Source organism: Cnephaeus nilssonii, assembly GCF_951640355.1.
Source record: "Cnephaeus nilssonii genome assembly, chromosome: 12".
Lineage (NCBI taxonomy): Eukaryota > Metazoa > Chordata > Mammalia > Chiroptera > Vespertilionidae > Cnephaeus > Cnephaeus nilssonii.
Genome location: NC_137083.1, coordinates 18,363,377 through 18,377,557, shown reverse-complemented (window position 1 = coordinate 18,377,557; position 14,181 = coordinate 18,363,377).

Genomic DNA, 14,181 nt, shown 5'->3' with positions numbered 1-14,181 from the left:
CGCCAGATCATACTATTGTGGGTATAGAAGTAAACTAGCTTTTAAGCCACTAAGTCTTTAATGCCTGCTTGACACGCACCTTAGTCAGTCTTAAGTAATTTTTTAAAAATCACATCCTTGATGTTTTGAAATAGTTTTCTGTTTTCTCTATAATCCTGGAAAACACATAGGGGAAAATCAGGATATGTCCTAAAAATAAAACTCTCAAATTGGCAGCATGGAATGAAATGCATTTGATAACCAACTACAAGTTAAATAATCAAGAAGTTTGATTTTTTAATATTGAGATAATTTTATACTTATAAAATAATTGCAAAAATAGTATAGAGTTCCATTTACCCTTCATGCTGCTTCCTTCTATGTTAAAATTTTATATAACTGCAAAACATTTATCCACAACTAAGAAATTAACTAAAGTACAGGCCTTATTCAAATGTTATTATTTCTTTCATTAATGTCCTTTTTCTGTTCCAGATCTAATCCAGGATTCCACGTTGAATTTGTCATGTCTATGTAATCTCCTCCAATCAGTGACATTCATCAGTCTTATCTTTTACAACCCTGACACATATGAAGAATGCTGGTCAGTTATTGTGTAGAAGGTCCCTCAACATGGGTTTGCCTACTGTTTTCTCATGATTAGATTAGACTGAGGCTATTAATGAGAAGAATATCACAGGAGTGGTGTGCACCTCTGAGTACATCATATCAGGGGGGGCATAGAGTTGATACATATGACTATTTTTTTTGAATAAACATTAATCTGAATGTGTTATTTTTTTTCCTGTCTGCAATGATTTTATTTGTTGTTGTTGTTGAAATTTTAATAAATCTTTATTGTTCAGATTATTACAGTTGTTCCTCTTTTTTCCACCCATAGCTCCCCACCACCCAGTTCCCAATCCACCCTCTGCCCTTACCCCCCCAATGTCCTCATCCATAGGTGTACAATTTTTGTCCAGTCTCTTCCCGTACCCCCCACACCCTCTTCCCCACAAGAATTGTTAGTCCACTCCCTTTCTATGCCCCTGATTCTATTATATTCACCAGTTTATTCTGTTGATCAGATTTTTTATTCACTTGATTTTTAGATTCACTTGTTGATAGATATGTATTTGTTGTCACTTTGTTGTTCATAATTTTTATCTTTACCTTTTTCTTTGTCTCCCTCTTCTTAAAGAATACCCTTCAGCTTTTCATATAATACTGGTTTGGTGGTGATGAACTCCTTTAGATTTTTCTTATCTGTGAAGCTCTTTATCTGACCTTCAATTCTGAATGATAGCTTTGCTGGGTAGAGTAATCTTGGTTGTAGGTTCTTGCTATTCATCACTTTGAATATTTCTTGCCACTCCCTCCTGGCCTGCATAGTTTCTGTTGAGAAATCAGCTGACAATCATATGGGTACTCCCTTGTAGGTAACTCTTTTTCTCTTGCTGCTTTTAATATTCTCTCTTTGTCTTTTGCCCTTGGCATTTTAATTATGATGTGTCTTGGTGTGGTCCTCTTTGGATTCCTTTTGTTTGGGGTTCTCTGTGCTTCCTGGACTTGTAAGTCTATTTCTTTCACCAGCTAAGGGAAGTTTTCTGTCATTATTTCTTCAAATAGGTTTTCAATATCTTGCTGTCTCTCTTCTTCTGGCACCCCCATAATTTGGATGTTGGTACACTTTAAGTTGTCCCAGAGGCTCCTTACACTATCTTCATATTTTTGGATTCTTTTTTCTTTTTGCTTTTCCGGTTAGGTGTTTTTTGCTTCATATTTCAAATCTTTGACTTGATTTTTGGGATCCTCTAGTCTGCTGTTGGATCTCTGTATATTAATCTTTATTTCACTCAGTGTGTACTTAATTTCTAGTTGATCCTTTTTCATATTCTTGAGGGTCTCACTAAATTTCTCGGAGGTTTCTAGAAGATTCTTGAGTAACCTTATAACCGTGGTTTTGAACTCTATATTCAGTAGTTTGTCATTTGTGACCTGTTTCTTTGTCTCCATATTTTGGCTGCTTCCCTGTATTGATAGAGTGGCTTTGTGTGCTAAGTTTCCCATGGGGCCCAGTGGCTCAGCCTCCCTAATTACCTGAGGTGGACACTCTTGGTGCACCCCTTTGTGGGCTGTGTGCACAGTCTTGTTATAGTTAAGCCTTGATTGCTGTTGGTATCACTGAGAGGAATTGACCTCCAGGCCAATTGACTGTGAGGATCAGTTGTGTCTATGATGGGAGAACCTCTGTGCTGGAGACACCCTTATGGGGCAAGACTTGCTTTAATGGGGCTTTGGCGCTCACTGAGTCTGCCCTCTGAGTGTGATTCTTACGGATGTGAAGAGTTGTAATCTGGATGGTCTCACACTGACCACTGGGTACACTGGCTCTTGGATCTCCAAGGATGTGCACTGCCTGGGGCCACCTAGCAGGAGCTACAGAGAGATCTTCAGATTCTTCCTCTTTGTTTGGGGTTTGGAGGTGCCCAGATGAGGCCCAGCTGTGAAGCAATGCAAGCTGCTGTCCAGCTTTGGGCCTTCTTTTGGAGGCTCTGGGGCTCTCTGACCCAGCTGCAGTGTGTTAGGTTTTAGATTGCGAAAGGTGAGGCCATTTATATGCAAAAGCCTCTGTGCACAGCTTGGGTGGGGTTGTAAATTGGGTGGGGCAGGGTCTCAGGGAATCACCAGGGTGAGCAAGCAGCAATGGCTGACTGTCAGCCCTGCCCCTAAGAGGTCCCCGGGACTCTATGTCCCATGGCACAATGCAGGAACAATGATTGCTGCAAGCACCTCTGAGATAAAGCTGCCCTCATGTTCCGGCGTGATGCCAGACAGTCCAGTTTCTCCCCGTATGAGTCTGGGTCCCCAGAGTCTCGCCTGGAACTGGAGTTCAGAGCAGTCGGGAGCTTGTATCTCCATTCCGATTGAGAAAGACAACAGTGTACTCAGTTGGCAGCCCCTTTCCACACGCGCCTCTGTACCTCCACACTTCACTTCCGCACCTCCACACCTCCTCCCAGTCTCAGTGTGCTTTTCTCTTTCCTTCTAGTTGTATAGATTCCACTCAGCCAGCCTTCCCATGGTTCTGGATGATATCCATTATGTCTTTTAGTTGTAGTTTTGAAGTAGTTGTGAGAGGCAGCAAGTTCAGGTGTTTACCTATGCCTCCATCTTGGTTCCTCCTCTCGATATATATGACTTTAATCATTTAGCTATGGTAATATCTGTTATGATTTTCCACTCTAATTTTTTTTGGTTTGCTTGTTTTTCCTCTGTTGCAATTACTAAACACTATGGAAAAATATTATGCAAATATCATGTTTCAGCTTAAAATTTTACCCACTCATTTGGGGGATCTTGCCTGTGGCAATTTTTTACTGTGATGTTCTAATGGTGGTTTTCTATTTTCTCTCTGTACTTTTAAACTTTTTAATTAAAATTATTATGTAAAAAAGTCATCAATTTCCCCCAGTTATTTATATATTAAGTTATTTATATTAGATTTTTATTTGGGAGTTTTCATTTCAAATACCACAGTAACTAATTTTGTTGTCCAAGCTATTCAAAATTTGTCCAATGGGAGATCCTTCAGGTTAGCTTCTGTACCCTTTCAATATGCCTACATCCTTTATTGTCTTTCTTTTTCCCATTCCCTTATTTCTGGCACTACACAATGCTCTAGCTCAGTGGTCGGCAAACTCATTAGTCAACATAGCCAAATATCAACAGTACAACGATTGAAATTTCTTTTGAGAGCCAAATTTTTTAAACTTAAACTTCTTCTAACGCTACTTCTTCAAAATAGACTCACCCAGGCCATGGTATTTTGTGGAAGAGCCACACTCAAGGGGCCAAAGAGCCGCATGTGGCTCGCGAGCTGCAGTTTGCCGACCACGGCTCTAGCTCATCTCGTATTTTCCTACCTCAACATGGGAAACCAGCATTCTCCCAGGATCCCTGGTTCCTTTTATTGGAGTGGCATTTAGAAACCAGTTATCTGGGCATGAGATGTACTAATTTGCTAATAGATGTCAGTGGATAAAGAAATATATGTATGTATACAAACTCATCCCAGCCCCACAAATTTCCATAGCTGTTTTTTTATTTACCAGTATGCATATATGTTTTAAATAATGAGTCAATATGGATGCCATCCACATCAATATAGCATCACAGCATCCTAATTTTTCAAACCCTTCCTTATTAAAACCTTTCTCTCTGTTAGCTTGAGATCTGGCTCATATTATTTATAATCCACTTACTTATTTGTTCAGCCCTCGTACACAAATGGGATAGTTTGTTTTAGAATTCTAACCCATAGCCCTGAGAGAAATTTCTAGAACATTGTTTCAGCTTCTTTTGTCCCCAATTTCTTTAATGTAAATGATTAAGTGATTTATATGGATTACCTTCTTTCCTTACTCCCCCAATCCCCACATGCTGGCTGATTTATTTTTTTTAATTTACACTTAGTAAAATGTACTGTTTTATTATGTGCGATTATACGGGTCTTGACAAATGCAGAGTCATTTGTTCACCACAACAATTCCATATAGAACAATTATATCACTCAATATTCCCCCCCACACTCCACTTTTATAATATCCATGTCTCCCATTCTCCAACTCCTGGCAAAAACGGACTTGTTTTTTATTATAGGTTTTGCCTTTTCATTAACATATAAATGAAATCATACAATACTGGCCTTTGGGGTCTGGCTACTTTCACTAAGCAAAGTCTATTTAAGATTCATCCATGTTGTCTGAATCAATAGTTTGCTCCTGTTTATCCAGGAGCAATGTCAGACACTGTCTAACCATATGGTTTAGACTGGAGAGGCCTTGGCCTCCTAAGCAAAATCAGAAGAAGGAGAGTGGATGCTGGGCTGGTAAAAACAATTGGTGCTCACTACAAAGGCCCCTGGCATGGTGAAACTGAGTGGAAGAACCTGAAATGAAAGTGAGAGAGACTTGGATTGCTTCAGCGTTATCACCAAGGGGCTGTGAGAAGCAATGGCTTGCCTTTCCTCAGTATAAGAAATGAGGTAAATGAGTGAAGTACTCAGAATTCTTTAATAGTATGTCCTTCTATAAATTACTATAACCATAAAACTAGTATGTAGCATTTATAGATTTTAAAAATTAAAAACCCTGTTATCCTTATTTTTACTAAAAACAAAGTTTATGGCAACATTTAGATCAATGTTATTGATACCTGAAACATTAGAAGAGAAAGAATAGCATGGATTTGTGAGTCGGCAGAGTGGATGCTTTTGAAAAGTTCAAAGGAAAGGAAAAAAATGGGAACTAATTATTGGTGAACCATAATTTTTAATTACTCCGACTCAAAAATATATTCCTTAAAAATGACATTATAGGACTTTAAAAAATCATGTCCTGCAGAATTTCAACCAATGAAGTCACAAAGAGAGTGTTAAACTAATTTGAAATCAATGCTCCTCTACATGGAAAGAAATGTCAAAGGGAAGATGCTTACACCCTAGAGGTTTTTCATTCCCAAGGGACTTTAGGGAGTTCCTGAAATATGTCATCTAGATTTGTTTATTGTTACTGCAAGAACCACCCATGAATATAAGCAAACTTAGTGTGTATTGCAGGCGAAATGGTCATAGAATGATAAGACTATAGAACTTGGAAGAGATCTGGGCACCTAGCCCATTTCTTTCACTTAACACAGGCTAGTGGATAACTAGGCTAGAACAAAAGGCCTCTTGCCTAGCTCTGTTTCCTGTGATTTTTTTTCCCCTCTAAATTTTTTAAATAACTTTTACCTCCATAATATTTGGTGTTTCCCAGACACAGCATAAGCAATTCTTAAGCCCTATCACCTGGAAGGGTAAACTGATATTGAGAAGTCCTGGAGGTCTTAGCTATGGAGATGTTGGAATGAGCCAGGAGAGAGCCAGGGTCCTTTAGTTTATTCAGAGAACACAATTTAGCAGTTCAGACCATAAACAGTTTTCCTTCATTCATAGAGTAAATATAGGGTGTCCCTAAAAATGTATACTCATACTTTGAATAATTATAAAGGCCAGTATATTAAAATACACTTCATTTTCAAAATTGAACCATCAGTTGTTAAAATGTGTATACAGTTTTTGGAGACACCCTGTATGTACCAAGATCTGTGTCAGATTCTGAGCTAGACACTGAGATGAGCATCTACACTAATAAAAGAGAAAAATGCTAATTGACCATACCTCCACTATGCCCACAGCCAATCAGAAGTGATATGCAAATTAACCCATCAAAGATGGCAGGTAAATTTGCATATGCAGACACACAGGCAGAGGTCCTATGCGGCTGATGGGATCCATGCTGCAGTTGGGGACCTGGGCAGGTGGATCCAAGCTGAGATGGGGACCTGAGCAGGCAGCTCCGCCGCCTGCCCAAGGGTCCAAGCCGCCCATCAATCACAGGTCCAAGCCTCCCTGCCGCCTGCCCGGGTCCAAGCCACTCAGCGATCACAGGGGGAAAAGCCCGGGTCCAAGCCACCCTGCGATCACGGGGTGAAGAGCCTGGGTCCAAGCCTCCCAGCGATCACAGGGCGAAGAGCCCAGGTCGAAGCCGCCCCGCCGCCTGCCTGGGTCCAAGCCTCCCAGCAACCACAGGGCGAAGAGCCCGGGTCCAAGCCGCCCTGCGATCATGGGGCGAACAGGCCAGGCCGAGCCGCCCCGCGATCATGGGGAGAACAGGCCAGGCCGAGCTGCCCCGTGATCACGGGGCGAAGAGCCCAGGTCCAAGCCGCCCTGTGATCATGGGGCAAACAGGCGCGGCCGAGCCACCCCGCGATCACGGAGGGAACAGGCCAGGCCGAGCCGCCCCACGATCACGGGGTGAAGAGCCTGGGTCCCAGCCTCCCAGCGATCACAGGGCAAAGAGCCCAGGTCGAAGCCACCCCGCTGCCTGCCTGGGTACAAGCCTCTCAGCAATCACAGGGCGAAGAGCCCGGGTCCAAGCCGCCCTGCGATCATGGGGCGAATAGGCCAGACCGAGCTGCCCCGTGATCACGGGGCAAAGAGCCCAGGTCCAAGCCGCCCCGCGATCACGGGGAGAACAGGCCAGGCCAAGCTGCCCCGTGATCACGGGGCGAAGAGCCCGGGTCCAGGCCGCCCCGCAATCACGGGGCGAAGAGCCTGGGTCCAAGCTGCCCTGCAATCATGGGGTGAACAGGCCAGGCAGAGTCTCCCCGCGATCACGGGGCGAAGTGCCCGGGTCCAAGCTGCCCCGCTGCCTGCCCGGGGCCAAGCCTCCCAGCGATCATAGGGCGAAGAGCCTGGGTCCAAGCTGCCCTGCGATCACGGGGCGAACAGGCGCGGCCGAGCCGCCCCGTGATCACGGAGGGAACAGGACAGGCCGAGCCGCCCCGCGATCAAGGGGTGAAGAGCCTGTGTCCAAGCCTCCCAGCCATCACAGGGCGAAGAGCCCAGGTCGAAGCCGCCTCGCCGCCTGCCTGGGTCCAAGCCTCCCAGCGATCACAGGGCGAAGAGCCCAGGTCCAAGCCGCCCTGATATCACGGGGCGAACAGGCCAGGCCGTGTCGCCCCGCGATCACGGGGAGAACAGGCCAGGCTGAGCCACCCCGCAATCATGGGGCGAAGAGCCTGGGTCCAAGCCACCCTGCAATCACAGGGCGAAGAGCCCAGGTCCAAGCCGCCCTGCGATCATGGGGTGAACAGGCCAGGCCGTGTCGCCCCGCGATCACGGGGAGAATAGGCCAGGCTGAGCCACCCCGCGATCATGGGGCGAAGAGCCCGGGTCCAAGCCGCCCTGCGATCATGGGGTGAACAGGCCAGGCCGTGTCGCCCCGCGATCACGGGGAGAACAGGCCAGGCTGAGCCACCCCGCGATCACAGGGCGAAGAGCCCGGGTCCAAGTTGCCCTGTGATCATGGGGAGAAGAGCCCGGGTCCAACCCGCCCTGGGATCATGGGGCGAACAGGCCAGACGGAGCCACCCCACGATCACCAGGAGAACAATCCAGGCAGAGCCTGGCCAAGCCGCCCTGCAATCCCAGGCAAAGAAGCCACTCCGCTGACCAACCTGCACTAGGGACCTGTTCGGGCACATGGTGCGGAGTCCAGGGCCTCTAGCCTGCAGCCATGGGAAGTCTCCCTCTCCCCAGAGTTAGGAGCACCAGCCCAGGTCTACCCAGTGGCCTGGTCCTGACTGCGGGGGTGAGTTCCTGCAGGCTGGGGTTTGATCCCCACGTATTAGCAGTAGGAGACCAGTGCCTTTGTTATTGCTGTGTGTCTGGGTTTTAATTGGACAAATGCCCGGCGGTCCCGGTTGCCAGCTTAGCAAAATCTTTTAGGAGGAGAATTCTGTCTGGGTTTCCTCAAATTCCCTCAGCCCCTACTCACCCCTCTGTAAAGGCACAGAACAAGTGAGGCCCTTAAATAAAAATCAGAGGTCTCCAGCAATGGTGGGCCTCTCTCATCACAGTCATTTGGACTGGATGGCATTTGAGTATTTATCTAGACACCATGACAAAGAAACACAAGCTCAAGTCATGATCTCTGCCCTTAAAAAAGTCACAATCTTATTAGAGCGAGTGGATGATAACAAAGCGCAGTAATAACATCAGAATGTAAGGCAACAATACAGAGAGGAACAGAGGCAATTGCTAGGATGATTTTCCAATAATTAGTACAAAGAGTATGTGCTATGAATTAAATAAAAAAATATGTGTGGAAGTAGCTGCTTCATGAGTATGGCATCCCTTCCTATTTTAAAGGAAGCTGAGTTCCATGTGAACTGGGTACTATGCTATGATATCTGAGGCACAGGACAAGGGAGGCCCTAAGTGTACCATGCTTTACTATTTGAGTCATTCTTTATTGTTCAATGTGATTTATTTCTGTACGTCTCAGTTTTGTAATAGTTAAATTACTAGAATAATACATCTTGCTATAAAATATTACTAGAAGATCAAATGATCAGGTGACATTTATTGTTATTTTCTATAAATGAACACAATCTCTGGTATGCTAAAGTGATAGGTATTATAGAAATATTCAGATAGAGAGACCTACAGGCTTGATTACAAGTGAGGCTTACTATCACAACCCCAATTTATTGCTTAAAAAAAAAGCAGGGAGCCAACTAGAAACTGAACCAAATATAAGCCCTTGAGGGGCAGATGTAAATTGGATAAGCTTTGCCATTACAAGAGCAAGAAGAAAAAAATTCAGATGCAAGAATGAAAACCACATTGCATCCACTCTAAGTAGTTGTTAAAGAAAAAGAATGGTATACTATGAAAATACTTAATACAGATTGTAAAGACATTTGTTCAAAGAGGATTTCTTAGAGTAGGTGATATTTCAGTTAATTTTTTTAAATGTGAAGAGGTTAGCTAGATAAGAAAAAGGTGTAGGGGTCCCGAATTGCAGAGGGTGCAGGCAGAGCTGAGGGACACCCCCATGCACAAATTTAGTGCACCAGGCCTCTAGTCCTATCTAATAAAGAGGGAATATGCAAATTGACCCTCATGCCTTCCCAAAGATGGTGGTGACCACAGCCAATAAGGAGGGGATATGCTAATTGCTGCCACGTCCTCAAAGATGGCGGTGCCCACAGCCACAAGATGGTGGTGCCCAGTCCCTTCAGCCCCACTGGGGCGGCAGGCATGCGGCAAGGCCAGGCCCATCCCCAGGCAGGCCCAGCCGCTCCGTGTGCCTACCTCCGGAGTCCCCCAGACCCCTCAGTCCCCCGGCCGCCCAGGGCCGGCCCGAGGCACAGGCAAGCCTCGGATGTCAGCTGCCCAGCCACCCAGGGCCGCCTGAGGCTCAGGTAACCAGGGCCGGCCGAGGCTTGCACTGCTGGCAGTAGCAGCAGCAGAGGTGTGACAGGGGCATCGCCTCCCGCCCCTGAGGGCTTCTGGTCTGTGAGAGGGGGCAGGCCAGGCTGAGGGACCCCCCTTCCAGTGCATGAATTTTCATGCAACGGGTCTCTAGTAATAAATAAATAAAGGTCTTTTCCTACACCTAGGGACTTTTTAATTCATTTACAAGTTTATTGTAGGGATAAGAGAGAGATGTTTCTTTTCAAGAGCATATTAGCATTTCTAAATGTAAGTACTATACACACCCATGGCTAGGGTGTGTGTTGGATGACCTACAACTATGATGGTTGTCTTTTTAAGGCAAGATAAATAATAATCACTTCTGATCTTCACTTCCTGAGTGAAGAGATACAAATATTTACAGAGAATTTTTGAGGAACTTCCCGTTGTAAAGCAGTTCCTAGAGACTTGGAAGAGTTATTTGCTTACATCAGTTTTTAGGAAGTAATTCACAGAACAATTCAATTGCAAAGCTTAATATTGTTCTTCAAGCTACACCCTCTCTCCCTCTTGTAGATAAACACTGCCCAGACTTCCTATTAAATACAATCTTTTTCCTAAAAGAAGGTGTGGGCATTAATTTTGAAATAATGGAATGCCATCTGGAATGATAATTTATAGAAGAGAAGCTAGCTTAAAAAAAAAAAAAAAGCATTAGGGAGACCTTCCATGCAGACACTGAAAAGTATTTCATTAGATTCTAACAAATGAACTACTTACACTCATAGTCAAAACATAGAATCTTATTCAATACTTTCTGAATAAAAGTCAAAGCAAAACAGATAAATACACAAATAAATATTCACCAAAGTATGTGTGTATATATGTATACATCACACATATATATTTATATAATATATACATACATATAATTTATTTGTGAAATGTTTCTGAATGTTTAAATACAATTTTATATAGATGGCATTAGAGATTTGGAAATAAAGAGGAAATAATTTCAAAATAATCTAACACAAATTTTGAAAAGATTACCTAACTTCTACCTTTTTGTGAACTGTTTACAAAATAGCAAGTAGTTTTCAACTTGCTGAAAACTTGATGACTGCAATATTTTCTAATCACTACTGTGAGTTCTAGTGAATTAAATTTATAATTACTTCAAGATAATATTTTTAAATCATAAAGGTTTTTAAAATTACACATGGAAAATAATCTTCTGGAGATATGTTAGCCAAAAGAGACAGAACACTTAATTTTCTCCTAACTACTAACAACTGTGTGGTCATGCATATTCAAAGACATTGGCAGTCATATTTATATGCATTTGAATATGAATATTCATCTTTTGTGTTTCCCTGTGATACTTATGATAGTATTATATGTCACATTGACCTCTGACCATCACCAGGGATTAGAAAGATGTTATACTGAGTGGCAATTGATTAAATTTCACAGCACACCTTCTCATGACAAGAAATTATGATCCCCACTAGAAGTAATGAGTGAGAGAGTTTTGTATTTGGCAGTGTCAGGAAATAGGGAAAACTCAGTACATGCAGGTCAAAGTTGGAAAGAAAATAAAAGAGAAGAGTAAAATAAATATAGAATCAGAAATCACATTAACTGGCACCTATTTCAGATTGTGCTTCACACACACTCTCACACAGTCACTTTCGATCTCTATGGAAACTTCAACTAAAATTATTCAGGGAAAAGCTGGAGATTTTAGACATTCTTTTATGAACCTTGCATATATTAAATTATGAAATTTTTGCATATTCCAAAAATATTTCTTGCTGCACTTGCTACATGATAATTTTAATTGGTGGCCAGGAGAATATACTGTCCATTATCAAAATGGACTAAAGGCAGTCTGTAAAAAATACACATGATTTCTCTTGCCCAATAAATTATTTACTCCTGCATGACTTGAAATGATGTGGTCTCATTGATAATTCAAATTTCACTTGTTTAACAGAATAGATATTAACCTTCCCATTTGGTTAATATTCACTCCATATACCACTTCATAATTAGTAATAAGGCTTTGTTTTGGTTAGACATTTACTACTGAGAAGAGTGGATATGCCGGATTTGTGATCCTTTATAAATTTATAAATGTATACATTTTATGTTAAATAGTGATTAGAAAAGAATCAAGGTAATCTTAATTGCCTTGTCCTTATTTTTTGACTTCGGGGAGAACACTTTAGATTTAGTGCCTGAACTTACAGTGTCAGGCATAGGAAGAAATATCAACTTACATGGGAACTGATATGAGAAAAACTATAAGTATATTAAACAATCTTGAAGAATATGGTTCAGGTTATATACTTTTCCTCTAAACTATATTTTAACTAAACTTTTTTTTGTCAAATGTGGTTCTAAATACTTGATTTATTCTACATATATGATGCTTTTAAGAGGTAAGAAGAGGCATATCTTTCGACTTTTCCCTTCACCTCAATTTCTTTTTTTCTGTTTGTTTGGGTTTTTTGTGTGGTTTTGTTTGTTTGTTTTTTGTTAATCCCAACCTGAGGATATTTTTCCATTGATTTTTTAAAATATATTTTTATTGATTTCAGAGAGGAATGGAGAGTGAGAGAGAGATAGAAACATCAATGATGAGAATTATTGATGGGTTGCCTTCTGCACTCCCCCTATTGGGGATTGAGCAGGCAATCCAGGCATGTGCCCTTGTCAGGAATCGAACCAGGCCCCTTCACTCCACAGGCTGATGCTTTATCCACTGAGCCAAATTGGCTAGGGCTCAACTCAATTTCTTTGTTTGTTTGTTCTGCCATCAACTTCTGCAACTGCTAATCTCACTTAAACATTTTTTTGAAGTGCTGCTGAAGTTCTAAAAGGAAGCTATCAGACCCTAGAGTCAAGTTCTGGAAACAGACTGGAAAAGACTTGAATGTAGCAACTAGAACTGCCTATTCAACATAAACAGTGGCATCTTGGCCAGGTCCCATTTTGGTTGCAAGGAGAACAGTGAAAAAAGGGGCTCTCTGGCTTTTAGGATTTTGCACATTCAGGGGACAAAATAACAAACTCTACTTCCACATTATTTTAATAATTCCTAAAATCAGCAGTTTTCAACTTTTTTTTAGTGTGGGAAATATGCTAGCTGATGTTCAAATGCATTGCACTGCTGTGAGAATATACAGGGTTATGAATATTTTTATTCCACTAGTTACTAGTGGTAATTTCAAAGTATGGTTATTATCATAGAGGCTACAGCAGGTTGATGACTGCATGGCATGAAGGTAAGCAATACAATATCAGGACCCAGTAGCAAATATCAGTACTGACTCCAGTCTCTGCAGAAACATGGTTAAAGCAAATGGAATCAAACATTTTTGGAGGAACTGAAGTTTCAGGTCAGTATGGAGAGGAGGAGTTAGGGCAGATTAAACCACAAACCTATCCAACTGGTGTAGTGGTCAAGGACTTGATCTTAAACTTAAGACAAAATCCTTGAATTTAGAACTATAATTTATGATCAGAAAAGATCTAATGGACCCAGCAATTTGAAAACAAGTCATGGCTTAATCTTCCACTTAACTGAAGGCAGGACCTCAGGGACAATTAAGACTGTTAGATGAGATAATTCGCCTAAAAGTACCAGTGGTCGGCAAACTCATTAGTCAACAGAGCCAAATATCAACAGTAAATCGATTGAAATTTCTTTTGAGAGCCAAATTTTTAAAACTTAAACTTCTTCTAACGCCACTTCTTCAAAATAGACTCGCCCAGGCCGTGGTATTTTGTGGAAGAGCCACACTCAAGGGGCCAAAGAGCCGTATGTGGCTCGCGAGCCGCCGTTTGCCGACCACTGACCTAGCCCATAGTCTGGCACAATATAGTTAGTTACACAATATACTAGTACTTATCTCTTTTTTATATGCCATTCTAAACCAAGGGAAATTTAACCTAAAGGACGTTACAAAAATGCAATCTATATCATGTTTTATCTTGTACTAGAGTAAAACGTAACAATCACCTTAGCCCTCTCTGAAAATAAATTGCTTTCTATTCACTAATATATTGATGGAGAAAATTAAAAGAGACTTTAATTACATAGAGAACAGGCTGATGGCTGTCAGGGTAGCAGGATGGGTGTGGGGGTGGCGGGATTGAGCAAAAAAGAAGAAACTCCTGGACACAACAGGAGTTGGTGACTGAGGGGGTGAGGTGGGGTGGTGACTGAGGGGGTGAGGTGGGGTGGAGAGGTGGATGGAATGGTGATTGATGGAGACTTGACTTAGGGTGGTGAACACACAACACAGGGCACAGATGATGTGTTGTAGAAGTGTGCACCTGAAACCTGTATAATTTTGTTAACCACTGTTACCCCAATAAATTCAATA